Source organism: Lethenteron reissneri, chromosome 47 (genome assembly GCF_015708825.2).
Source record: "Lethenteron reissneri isolate LAM-NWPU_2019-01 chromosome 47, ASM1570882v1, whole genome shotgun sequence".
In the NCBI taxonomy this organism is placed as follows: Eukaryota; Metazoa; Chordata; class Hyperoartia; order Petromyzontiformes; family Petromyzontidae; genus Lethenteron; species Lethenteron reissneri.
Window position 1 is genome coordinate 66,013 of NC_083825.1, and position 13,338 is coordinate 79,350.

The window sequence follows — 13,338 nt, forward strand, 5'->3', positions numbered from 1 at the left end:
GCGACAGTGAGCAGCGTGGTTAAGTTTGGTTAAAACAACCCTCACGAATGGTTTGGGGGAGGCCCTCATCCAGCAGTGGATTGATGAAGGGCTGTAAGTTATTACATCTGTTATGACAAACCGGTTGTACATGTGCTTTCCATGATATCCGTCAGAGGGAACGGTAGAATATGTCCAGCAGCGTAAATACACGGTTGGCTGTGTACGGTTCAGAAAGAAGTTCAAAGCACACACGTACGCACATGCAAGAGAAGTAAATGTCAAATAAGCTTTGCTCTTCCACCTTTTTAATGCAAGCGCCACAATGGGATGTGAACGGGCAGAGGTGCAGCCCTGCAATCCGCTTGCCGTGAAGCTGGCCAAAGGGCCTCCACTGGACATTTTACTCTCTCACACTCAGCAGACGTCTTGATAGAGCTCGGAGTCCCCACGTTTCACACCCCGCTTGCAAGCGACTGCTGCTGTGTGTGTGGACACAATGGAGTTGGGGGTTTAAGAAACTCATTGCTTTTTAAGTGCCACGTCAGGAAGTTGCATCTGCGACCTCTGGACTGCTAGTACGGTCGCGCTAACCATTACACCACAGCAGCCTCCAGTGTGCGGGCAAAACAAGTAGACACTTTTTGGGGCATTGTCCTAATGCTCGCCAGCTCCTCGATGAATGGCATGGCTTGCTATCTATCTTGATGGCAGTTTTATTGAAGCAGAATTATCATCCTGGGACGTGAGTGTGCCGACAGCAGCTTCGTCAGCCATTGGATCAGTGCTGGGGCCATCGAGGCACAGTCCTAATTAAGTTCCGATGGTTGCTCATTATTTTGAGAATTGCATCAGCAAGGTCACGGCAAACGTCACTGCCAGTTTATGCCTGCGATTCAATCAATATTTTTTCTCGTGCTTCAGGTGTTAAGGCTGGAGCGTGGCCTTGTCATCTATTTATGCGGAGGTTTTGAATGTTTCGCATCGTATGCGTGGGCTTTCTCTGTGTACTCTGGCTGCTTACAATGATACAGCCACTCGTTAATGGGATTGGGAAAACGAACCTACCGTAATTTACTAACCCAAGGCGCCACCGTGGCGAGATGTTAACTACTTCGCCAACCCTGATGCCTGTATAATTGGAGTTTGATTGTTTTTGTCCTCCGTTTTTTCCCTGCACATTTAGAAGCATGCATTTAGACTATTCGGCCGCTATGAATCTCCACGTTATAATGAGATCATTTGTGGCCAGGTTGCCTCTGAAAGAGAGCTATATAGCTCAGTGGGCCTTACCTGGTCAAATAAAAAACAGTTTGCAGTTTAGTTGTATAGTTTAACTTTTTATTTTAGTAATCACAGTTCACCACATATCGTGCCTGTTGTTATGAACTCCATTCGAGATGACATCCGCCACACAGATGGAGCGATGAAAACAGGTCGTGTGAAGGCACGCGGTGGATTCTTCCATCGCAGGATCGCTTGGGATGGCGCGTTTTGGCGGCATGCTCTCATTCAGCAGTGGATTGACCATTGTTGATGATGGTGATGTTGACGGCAGTAGGAATTCTGCCAGTAAAAAATATGATAATTGGTTTTTTACCCTTTTATCTGGAAACAAAACTGACACCTTTTTTACGAGGAGTCATGTTTGCATCAACCCCAATACCTGCAGTCATAATGCAAACAAAAACATAACTTGTGAGACTAAGCTCTAAGAAAAGCTGTCTCGGATGTGGACCAATCAACTTCAAGGACAGTGCATACATTATCAGAGTTATGTTTTTGTTTGCATTATGACTGCAGGTATTGTGGTCTATGCAAACGTGACTCCTCGTAAAAGAGGTGTCAGTTTTGTTTCCAGGTAAAAGGGTAAAAAACCAATTATGACAGTAGGAATTGGCCAAGCAGCCCAATTGGGAACCATTTGAAAAAAAATAAAATGATTCACGAGTCTCGGTGATGCTTTCATGGGTATGTAAATATTTTAATACCTTGAGGTAATTTGACTGACGGGACTACTGATTGCAATGGAGAATCGTGAACGCCGCTGACCCAAAAACAACCAAGGCTTTTTAAATACTTTATATTAAGTTCGCTTGCGTGCTTGCTTGCTTGCGTGCTTGCGTGCTTGCGTGCTGCTTGCTTGCTTACGACCGTGCAAACCTTTCGGTCGTTGTTTTTAACCCCCACTTCCCGTGATCCAATCGAGCTGACAGTTTTGCACACAGACTCGTTTGTGCGAGACAATTAATGTTCGTGAAAAATAAAATCCAAATTTTACACTGTTTAGGGAAAAACAAATTAAATATTAATTACCAATTGTTTAATACTGCAGACAATCATCTGACCCATAGGTGGCAGCCATCTCAAGCCAGAGGACGAGAGGGACTCCTAGCCGCCACGCATATAAAGGATTTAAGTGAAAAACTTTTGTTTTTACTGGTTATGCTTATTTCACAGTGGCACAGACCGGTGCAAGCTTTTAATTCAAGTGTCAGGTGGGCATTAACATCGGTGCCCGTGCTAATTTAACTCCGAGCTCTCTGTGCTGTGGCAGGTCTGTAGAAGCAGCAGCAGCAGCGGCCCTCGGCCAGAGTAAACGAAGCAAAGACCGTGGGCTCTAAGTAGCTCATTAGTGCCTGGACTCACGAAAACAATGCGGGTGAACAAAATATTCTGCTTGCATCCATAATCAATTTAACATAACGAGTTAATTCACATTAAATCGCTTATTATTCGTACGTATCTATCTTGTGTCATATACCTCCATACTGTATATGTTTTGTCTTAATATGTATCTTACGATATCTCCATATCATCTGTATCCACGGTGGTGTAATGTTAACTACCTCGCCTGGTATACAGGAGGTCGTGGGTTCGATCCCGACCCTGACGCCTGCTGCTGTATATTTGGAGTTTGCGTGTCTCTCGCTCCTCGTGGTCGTGTGGATTTTTTTCCGGGTCCTCCGGTTTTTCCCTCCACATTTGGAATCAACATTACGCTATAAATGTCCACGTGATAAGCCACTTTGTTAGGCTATCATTTGTGGCCAGGTCGCTTCTGAAAAAGAGCTATGGTAGCTCAGTGGGCCTTACCGGATAAATAACAATGTTTATAGTTTCAATCGTATCTCTCTTCTCTCATCTACCTCCAGGGCCGGCGTGAGGAGGTACAGGGGTGGTGCCTAGGCCACCAAATGTCACCGTTGCTTCATCTCTGCCTCTTGTCTTCAGCTGTCTCTCTCATTTCACTCGAGCTCTGCCTCGTCTGTAACAAAAAACAAAATGTGATGAGACGCACCTGTTACTCAGCACTTGTGAGCAGGGCAGGAAATAAATGACAGGGGGAACTCACGAATGTTCCCACTCCCTCGCTAGATCTGTGGGTCTCGATGTGTCTCTGTGGGTCTCCATGCGTGTCTATCGGTCTTTGTGTGTGTCTGGGTTTCTGCGCTTGTTGTGGGTGTCTCTGTGCGTGTCCGTGGGTCTCTTTGTTAGTCTAGTGGTCTACACCAAGGGGTCGGCAACCTGCGGCTCCGGAGCCGCATGCGGCTCTTTACGGGCTGCTTCTTGACGATATGTACGCAGATGCATTGCGGCTCTTGAAATACAAAATTTTGTACCGAATTGGAAAGAAATGGCTCTTCTTGTTATTTTGGTTGCCGACCCCTGGTCTATATGTACGCGAGTCAATTAAAAAAAAGATGAATTATTTATTATATCCGGAGGGGAGGGGCCGATTGTGGAGGGGAGGGGGGTGGAGGGGAGGGGCGTGGAGGGGAGGGGCTGGGGTGGAGGGGCCGGGCCGTGGTGGAGGGGAGGGGCCGGGCCGTGGTGGAGGGGAGGGGCCGTGGTGGAGGCTGGGGGTGGAGGGGAGGGGCGGGGGTGGAGGGGAGGGGTGGGGGTGGAGGGGAGGGGCTGGGGGTGGAGGGGAGGGGCTGGGGGTGGAGGGGAGGGGCTGGGGGTGGAGGGGAGGGCCGTGGTGGGGTGGAGTGGAGGGAGGGGGGGGGGTGGAGTGGAGGGGAGGGGCTGGTGGGAGTGGAGGGGAGGGGCCGGGGTGGAGTGGAGGGGAGGGGCCGTGGGTGGAGGGGCCGTGGGTGGAGGGGCCGTGGGTGGAGGGGCCGTGGGTGGAGGGGCCGTGGGTGGAGGGGCCGTGGGTGGAGTGGCTGTGGGGGGAGTTGAGAGGCGGGGCAGTGGGTTGGAGTGGAGGGGCGGGGCTCCAGGTAGGTGCAAGAGTCTGTACGTGTTGGCACATTAGGGGCTACAGCTTGGTGCATCACCCAGTGATCTACAAGTCGTCTACCCAGTCGTCTACCCAGTTATCACCCCATGGCACCTGCTGGCTCTGTCCCGAGACCCTCCTCCCGTCAGCGAAGCAGCCTTCGACACTTCACGCAGGACTCAACGTTGCACGTGCCTGGCACCAAAGCCGCCGTGGTGACGTCTCCGTCAGTCACTTCGTGGCGAATTTCGGGTGTTGGTGTGTCCCGTGTGTGTATGTGTGTGCGTGCGTGCGTGTGATTTGTGTACACGTGGTCGCCATCCGGGCGAGCCTTCCAACGCCCCCCGCGGCTTCAAAGTGCAACCTTGCCTGGCACCAAAGTGCCGTGGTGATGTAACTGTGGCGAAGATCGGCTCATGCCGCGCGTGTTTATATGTTTGGTGTACCAGTGGAGCGCACCTGTGTGTTGGGTGTTTTAACTTGGTGTGTGGCGTAAAACCCGTGAAGAGGGTTGTATCAGCTGCAGGAGTAGGTGGTGCAACTGGTTTCACACCGATCAATCTCGGCAATCGGAGTTCGATTCCGTGCCAGGTGCTATCGGAACGGGGTCTTGATACAGCAATCGTGCTGTGACGGTTTCACCTGAAGACGGAAGCTTGTGTTGCCTCCGAAACGGTCGTGATTTTTATTTTATTTATATTTACTTTTATAAATTGTAATTTTTCACCTATGTGACTTACCGAAAAAACCTAAGAATATGAGTTCCCGGGGCTTTGTGTTAACTTCATAGCTGGGGGAGACAAAGGCGGCCAGGCGTGGTGCTGACCCACCCCCTCACGTGTGTCGTGCTGGACTCCCACTGGTGCCTCGCTATCAAACACTTGCCCCAGCAGCTTATTATAAAGTCCGCATAAAACCCTTGTGCAGAACGCCCGTGTATACGCTTCGTACATTTACGTGTGTGAAATGTGTAATTTATGTTATCAACTTTTGAACAGACAAAACAATATCGCTTTCATTTAGATGGCAGACCTGGGAGTAGTAGTGGATGTCCCATTATCCAGCTGGACCGGCTCTCAACCCATGTCACAGGTTCATTGCCCATGGGCGACGTTCTTGATTGCAAGGCCCGTGGGCCACTGGCAGACCCTTGGTGGCCTTTAGTGCGGCCCTTGGACAATTCACAAATGTTGAGAACCCCCCCCCCAACCCATCATTCAAAATTGAGTTTTTATTTTATTTATTACACGCTTTTATTGTTGTCGTATCCTCAAATCTTGTAACTAATTTTAACCCACTTCCCAATGTGTTATCGACTGCAAACTTTGTATACGTATGTCTTACTGATGACAATACTATATTCTGTCATTAAATATATATATCTTTAAACAATCTTTTTACACGCTTTCTATTAACTCACTCTGTTGTTGTCGTATCCTCAAATCTTGTAACTCAATTTTAAACCCACTTCCCAATGTGGTATCGACTGAAAACTTTGTATACGTATGTCTTACTGATGACAATACTATATTCTGTCATTAAATATATATATCTTTAAACAATCTTTTTACAAGCTTTCTATTAACTCACTTGTATCCTCAAATCTTGTAACTCAATTTTAACCCACTTCCCAATATGGTATCGACTGCAAACTTGTATACTTATGTCATACTGATGACAATACTATATTCTATCATTTTAAAATAAATCAATTATTTTTTAACAATTTTTTTATATGTTATGTTTCGGCTTGGCTCTAATTGTCCACGCTCAACTGACGTTGGCTGTAATTGCCCACGGGGTCCCCCTTACGTTGTGGCAAGCCTCGAGGCCACTTCCTGGAGTCGTGGAGTTCTGCCATTACTCGTACGGTACATTTCATGAAAGCGTGTTTTTAAAAAAGTATTTTTAATATTACTTTTTTTGGGTTAGATCGCGTAAATCTATAAATGTGTCGTTAAAACCCGCCAACCACCCGACACAGCCAATTGGTATTGTCACGTAAACAGAACGTGGCCAATTCGACACTAGTACAGCACACCGGTGCGTTGGAGAGCCAAGCCACAACATTTACAATCTACGTGTTAAACTGAACCCCCCATCATCATCATCATCGTGCTGCTGTCAAACCCAACAATGGTGTCACATGTTGTGGCGGCCCTTGCACTGACGATGTATTATCGGCGAAAGTGGCCCCCCTCTGAAAATGAGTGAAGGACGCTGGCCCGAGACCACCGGTATTTGACCTTGTCGGTAACCGCCTGATGGGGCATCAATTTAATTTTGCGGTTCCAATATCGTGATGTAGCCAATAACGGTGAATGATGTGACAACCAAATGAAATTAGTTGGAAATCAGCTAATTAATTCATTGGCCATATAAATACATCAGTGCAAGTAAGGATTGCTACCTTAGGTGGAAGCAGTTTCTACCATGGATCGTCTCAGCTTGCTGGTGTGATAGCGCATCTTTGTCCTGGGATATACCGCATCTGTATATTACTATTTTCACGCCTGTTTACCGAGGAAACCATCACCGAGTCTCATGACTCCTTCGACAGGAGGGCTTTGTTGCAGTCGCGGCAATGATTGCTATTATGCGCGCGTGCGTGTAAAATCCTAAATTCGTAATTTGTCGTCTCATTTAGAAAATTCGGGCCATGACATCGGCACACAATGGCACTCGTTTTTGTGACTGACGGCATAGGATCTTTGACCATAATACAGGTTTTTTTTAGGTTTAGATCGCCTAAATGTATTAACGTGCCGTTAAACCCGCCACCACCCAACACAGCCAATTAGTAAGGTTTGTCATGTAATCTAACCCCCCCCCCCCAAAAAAACCTGTATTATGGATGATATTGGTCGCGAAAGTCTACGTGTTAAAGGGGCTTTGACGTTCACAGTGAAGCACATGGCTCGTATTTTTTTAATTCGATATGATCCAGGGTGGCTGCTCAATCTAAACAAACGGTGAACGTGCTACGGCCAGGCCTTGTCCACCGCCCATTTATATATTTTTCGTGAGACTCCTAAAAATAGGAAAAACTAATTATTCTAACTCGTAGGAAGCTCGGCGTGGAATGCAATAATGGTTGTTAAAACGTTTTTTTTAGGGTTACCGATAACTGCGTGGACTCGAACCAGTAAAATAGGGGTACAGTCCTGATTTGCGACGTTAAAGTGGTGTCTCAAAGGAAACGTCGCGGTCTCTTTTTGACTGAGAAACGAAAGGGAGCTTCCACACTGGTGTGTGATGGTTGGCAAGTCGCACTTGTTGGCACGGCGGTTGAAAGTGGCTCATGATTCTTAAGCCAGTGCGTTCATTGCTAAGATACCACTGGAAACGGGTTCCCATCCTATTATTATTATTTTAACAACCCCGAAAGCGATGCTCACATATTTCTTATTAGCCGTCTCCATACTGCGCAGAAAATGTCACGGGCCAGGTAATCCCTGTTCTCGACTGTACTCCCGTACCTCCAGACCGAGACGGTTCGTGTACAGTAACATGTTTACGCTTGTTAGATCTCTTTATACCATCTTGAGCAGCAGAGGTTTAATTTCCCACGGAATATTGCCAAGGTCTCTGGTAGAGTGGATTAGGCATGTGACTGCAAACCACAGCCATAGCGAGAGGTATTCTTGATGTCATGTGCCTGATGCGGAACTATTTTTCTTGGCTACTAACCCAGACGGATATGCCCAGAAATCAAGGATAAGGTCCCGCTTTTATAGGCCGCTTAATTTCCTCAGCAACTCAAAGCAGCCATTATTCATCTCAGCCATTTAAAAGCCCTGCTGCAGTCTATCCAAGGGACCCCCTAGTGGCAGCTGTCCCTGTACGGCAACACGGGTGCACGACGCAGCACCGGGCCTGCAACTGAGGCCGCGATGATGACCGGCACTTGTGTCACGTCCTTCGGGAAGGAAGTGTAATTGTAGCCCGGACTTCAGTGGATGTTCTTCCACGAACCGTCAGCGGGATGATTTCCTGTTTGAACGTGACTCGTTTCACATGAGGGTGTCGGTCACGTCAATACGGGCGAGCATGCATAATGCATGAGCTTTCATCAGCACCGCACGGCGTTCCCATCAAGGTCTTGTAACAGTGGGTTAGAAAAAAAACTGAACGAGAAAAAAAAATGGGAAAGAATATCAACATACTTTTATACGTGAGTTGTGCCCTAATGGTGCCAAATTACTTCTATTGGTTGGATATGGTGAGAATACGGCAGTGATAAAATACATGTGATGAGCGTGAAATTATAATAAATGTGGTTGATGTGACTAAATTACTGTGATTGTATAACTTTCACAGTGATTCTCCTGCTACTTGCTGCTTCTGATAATTATAAGACAATGCTACGTTTACATATTGGTGTTCCTATTCCGGCCGAGGATGAAGGTAATATTGCTACTATTGTTGCTGCTGCTGATGATGAGGAATGCTCTGCTGCTGTTGATATGCTGCTGGTGCTGTTGATGGTGCCGATGACAGTGATGAAGGCAATGCTGCTTCCGGTGATTATTTCACTCATTATTATTAATACTACGACGCTGGCATGAACGTCGATTGATCACGTGACATCGTCACATTGTCCGTGTCGAGCAGCAGGCCAGCGGGAGTCAAACCTCAATGCGGAGCCTCAGGATACGCACGTGAGCCAAAGGGACGGCGGCAGCGAGGACGCGAACACGGACGGCGGGACCGAAGCGGCAGCGGAGGGCATGGACACGGCCGGCGCCGTTCAGCCCAATAACAAATCCCTGATCACGGCCCAGGCCGACGGTGACCCCACTCACTTGGCACCAAGCATCCGCAGCCATGAAGACGGCGACTTGGAGCAATTGCAGGCGACCGACGGTGACCGTGTAAGGGCAACCGGAAGCGCTCCTTCGAAGGACAGGAAAGTATCGCACTCGGACGACTTCAACGGCTGCCTCGAACTAGACTCCTCGTCATTTCAGAAGAAGACGATCCCCCGTGCGAGGGCAGCTCCGAGCAGCCGAGGGGGGACATCGATGGAGGACACGCTGAGGTCAGACGTGTTTCGGACACCCAGGCAGTTGGCGTGCAGTCTGACTTTGGTGCGACGGGACCCCGGCCGGCGGAGCTGACTGGACTGAGCATAGTGATGCCGCTCGCCGCAAGAGAGGAGGCCGCAGGGGAAGAAGCGAGCGGACAGAGGAGGCTTGAGGACGAGTGCAGCGCTGCGGCAGAGGAGGATGGAGAGGTGCCCCTGGAGGACGAGGTGTTTGTGGAGCCTGGGCGCGTCTGCCCGGAGAGCCCCAACAAGGGTCCCACGGCAGAGGGGGGATTGGCCAGGTACGAGAGGCGTCCGCATTTACTTACGTAGATACGTACATATCCTTAACGTCATCGTTATCGCAGGACACGATTGATCGACCGCCGAATGAAGGCATCTTCCTGCCTTGTGGGTCGTCGAAGTTACTTGACGTTTGTTGTGTTGAACTTCTTTCGCACCGTACTTAGCCAACCGTGCTAATCGGAGGTGCGGGGAAAGACAGCAACACTGATCAGTGCCGCCGCCCGATACCAGTTCGAATATTACTCGTTTAGATTTAAAGCTTTCGTGACTGCAAGGATTCATATTCTTGGTTCTTTCGGGTAAAGTCACGTAGAAGGGAAATAATAAAATAATAAAAATATAAAACAATAAAATTCTCACGACGTTTCGACTGCAACACAAGCAATCATCATCAGGTGTGGATTTCACACTTTACCGAAAGAACCAAGAATATATTACTCGTTGTCGAGGAATTAAACTCTGGTTGCCAGGCTCTTAGTGAAGTGCGCTAACCATTGTGCCACCACTCTGCTATGACCGCTATGCATATTGAAACGTTTGCCCGTTATTGCAAATACATGTTATCACGTGTTGTCACCTGGAGTGTTGGGGGAGCGGGGGGCGGTGGAATTTCAGAGAGCAATGTTTAAAAAAGATGACATCAGATAATAAATCTACCTCCCTGAGGTGGTAATCAAAATCCACTGTGATGCACTTTTCAGTCGAGATAAGAAAATGTAATTGTACTCTTTGACTTTACCGAAAGAACCAAAGAGTATGGATTCCCGCAGTCACGAAAGCTTCAAATCAAAATGTAATTGTACATCCGTTTGCCAGTCGCCTCCCCTCGCCGAGTAATTCCTGGGGTTGTTTGACCATACTTCACCACGCTGGTTAGTGTGGATTGATAAACGGAGGTGTCCAGGACTGGGAATCGCTAGCCACTGACTGATGATAGCCGTGGCCGGGAATGGAACTTGGGTCGTTGGGTTCGTAGAGCAGTGCGCAAACCACTGTGCCACTGCTCCATCCCAGGGGGCCACGGTACAGGCAAGGAACAGATCTATACATCGATTCAATTGATTAAAATTGATTCTTACACTCGTGATACATTCATCTAATTGCATGCATAAGAATTAATTATTTACGGTTTATTTGTCGGTCGGTGGGTTTCATGTGGCAAGGCACATGGAGGGTGCTTTCACCTCTTCCAAGACATCTGACCAGCATGGAAGAGTACCACAAATTTTGTCACTGAATAGTACAGCGCTGCAATTGCAGATTAACTCGAAACTAATGGAGTGAACATAACTCTCCATAAAAGAGAATGTTACACTACAAATAAAACTAAAATTATCTTGAATAAAATCGCGACCCAGAAGTCACAGTTCATGGATCTCCAGGGACGTGGGCTTGGATCATTGAATGCGAACTGTACACCACTTAACACCGCAACCTTCCCCTGCAGCCTCATGATGCGTGAGATCCGGCGCAGCGTGGAGCTGGTGCCAGGAGAGGGTGGCGGCAACGCCGGCATTGCCGGTGGCGGCAGCGGTGTCATTTGTGCCGAAGATCCCAGCACCGACGCCTTCAGCCGCGATGCTGAGAGCATCCTAGAGGCTCACCACGAGCGCGGAATGTCCTACTCGAGCATGGACTCGCTCGACGTTCTCAGCTCGGCCGCCCCTCCATCTGGTGAGCCGGAAAACGCCGCCGCCGACGACGACGACGACGAGCCCTGCTTCGATTTCTCCGAGGCGACGCTCACGCCGGGGGTTCGCGAGTGGATGATGGACGCTTCGGACACTTCGCCAGTTCCTGCTCTGAACTTCGCCGGCAGCCCGAGCACCTGTGCTCCGTTGCGGGCGTTGTCCCCCCCCGTCGGCGCCGCACGACGCGGGCCGCTCGCCTCAGCCGCGGGGTCGGAGCGACGAGCGGACGTCGCCGCTGCGTCTGCCTCGCGACGCCCGGCGAAGGACGGAGGGCGATAGCTCTGCGGACTCGGCGGTCTGTGAGCAGAAGGCCGCAGAGGGCTCGTCCGACACGAGGAGCGGCGACTCCGATGTGACGCAGGCCGAAGAGGTTCTGACGGTCCCAGCAGTTCATGACGCAGATGGTGACGCGGGCCAAAGAGACGGGGAAAGACAACGCTCATTGACCGCCGCCGACGTGAATTCCTCTTGCGAGCAGAGACGATCAAAATCTTCGTCGCCGGCTTGCGTGAGCCTTACGAGCGTTCCCGACCGTGCCTTTGCCAGGCAGAAAGGGGCCTTAGAGGGAGGCCTGACCAGTGTTTTCAGCGCCGAGGTTATCTCCCAGCATCAATCGGCGGTTTCAAACAGCCGCTCGGAAAACGTGCTGAGCAGTCGCGTGACAGCGGACTTGGAGCAGGGAGAGATTTCGCCAGGATTATCGCTATCCGTGAGGTGAGCTCATTCTCAATTAACATGATTGTGTGATTTTTCTGGACCTGTGAATTGTTGGTTTTGAATTCGTTGGATCCAATACGAATTTTCATGATTAATTTTACTTTGGTTTTAACCTGAGTTAGTTAGTGATGTTAAGGCAAACTATGTATTAAATACATTTTTGAATGCCTTTTTACATAAATCAAGTCTTCATTGATTTGACCGTTGAGGTCCCATGATTCACAAATGAAACATTAATGATTAATCTATAACCAGACAAGGCTCTATGAAGATGTAATACCACTTGTGAGGGTGTGAAAAAAGAGCCAATAATAGTCACAATGGCATTCTTAAATTAGCATTTGTAAAAAAATTCGACAATGAGTCTTAACAGTGATGAAATTATAATGGTTAAAATACTACCGGGTAAAAAAAAATGTCCAGTAAAATAAAATAAAGGCAGGAACAATAACCATATTTCAAAGGGGGGTTTGGTGGAAGCTCATTGCTGGCATGAGAGTGTGTGAATTAATGTGCTATTTAAAACGAACAATATATATGTTGTGACATATTTGACATAGGCGTATGTTGGGCATACAACGTCCTGTTTTTTCTCATCTTATATCTTAACCTCATCATTGCCAGCTACCTTAACCCGCAACGATCATGCGGGTCTCACGATCGTGCGGGTCTCACCGATGCCTTGGCTCTTAACTCTCTCCACTTTTTAAATCCTTTATATTAAGTTCGCTTGCTTGCTTGCGTGCTTGCTTGCTTGCTTACGACCGTGCAAACCTTTCGGTCGTTTTTTAACCCACTTCCCGTGATCCAATCGAGCTGACATTTTGCACAGATTCGTTGTGCGAGATAATTAATGTTCGTGAAAAAAATGTTTCCAAAATTTTACACTGTTTAGGGAAAACAAATTAAATATTTAATTACCAATTGTTTAATACTGCAGAAAATCATCTGACCCATAGGTGGCAGCCATCTCAAGCCAGAGGACGAGAGGACTCTAGCTGCCACGCATATAAAGGATTTAGAGTGAAAAACTTAGTTTTTACGGGTTATACTTATTCCTGCCCTGAGTTGTCTTTGTCAGGTGTTGTATACCAGGCTTTACGAGTCCATGAAATCACATTTTCTTAAGTTACGTTGCGTCCCAAAATTATCTGCACAAAAAAGAAACCCGACGCTATTTAAATTACAGCACAGCTTTTAGTCGGCCACCTTTCATCATAGCCATGCCAACTTATTAAATGGACCATGTCTATGGCATTGTGAAGGTCAAACAAAACAGTGTGGCCCTCTGCCAGCTTAATCTATCTGGTGGATCACGTGGCATGCGTCACCGGCCAGGGCAGCCACAGAGTGCGAGCAGCAAAAAGGGTCGGTGCGGGGCTGCGGGGTGGAGGATT

General features: G+C 48.2%; 1 pseudogene; it reads left to right on the forward strand.

Annotated features, from left to right (window-relative positions):
- Nucleotides 1-11,942, forward strand: part of LOC133354417 (uncharacterized) — a 56,139-nt pseudogene extending 44,197 nt beyond the window's left edge.
- Nucleotides 11,943-13,338: the final 1,396 nt, after the last annotated feature.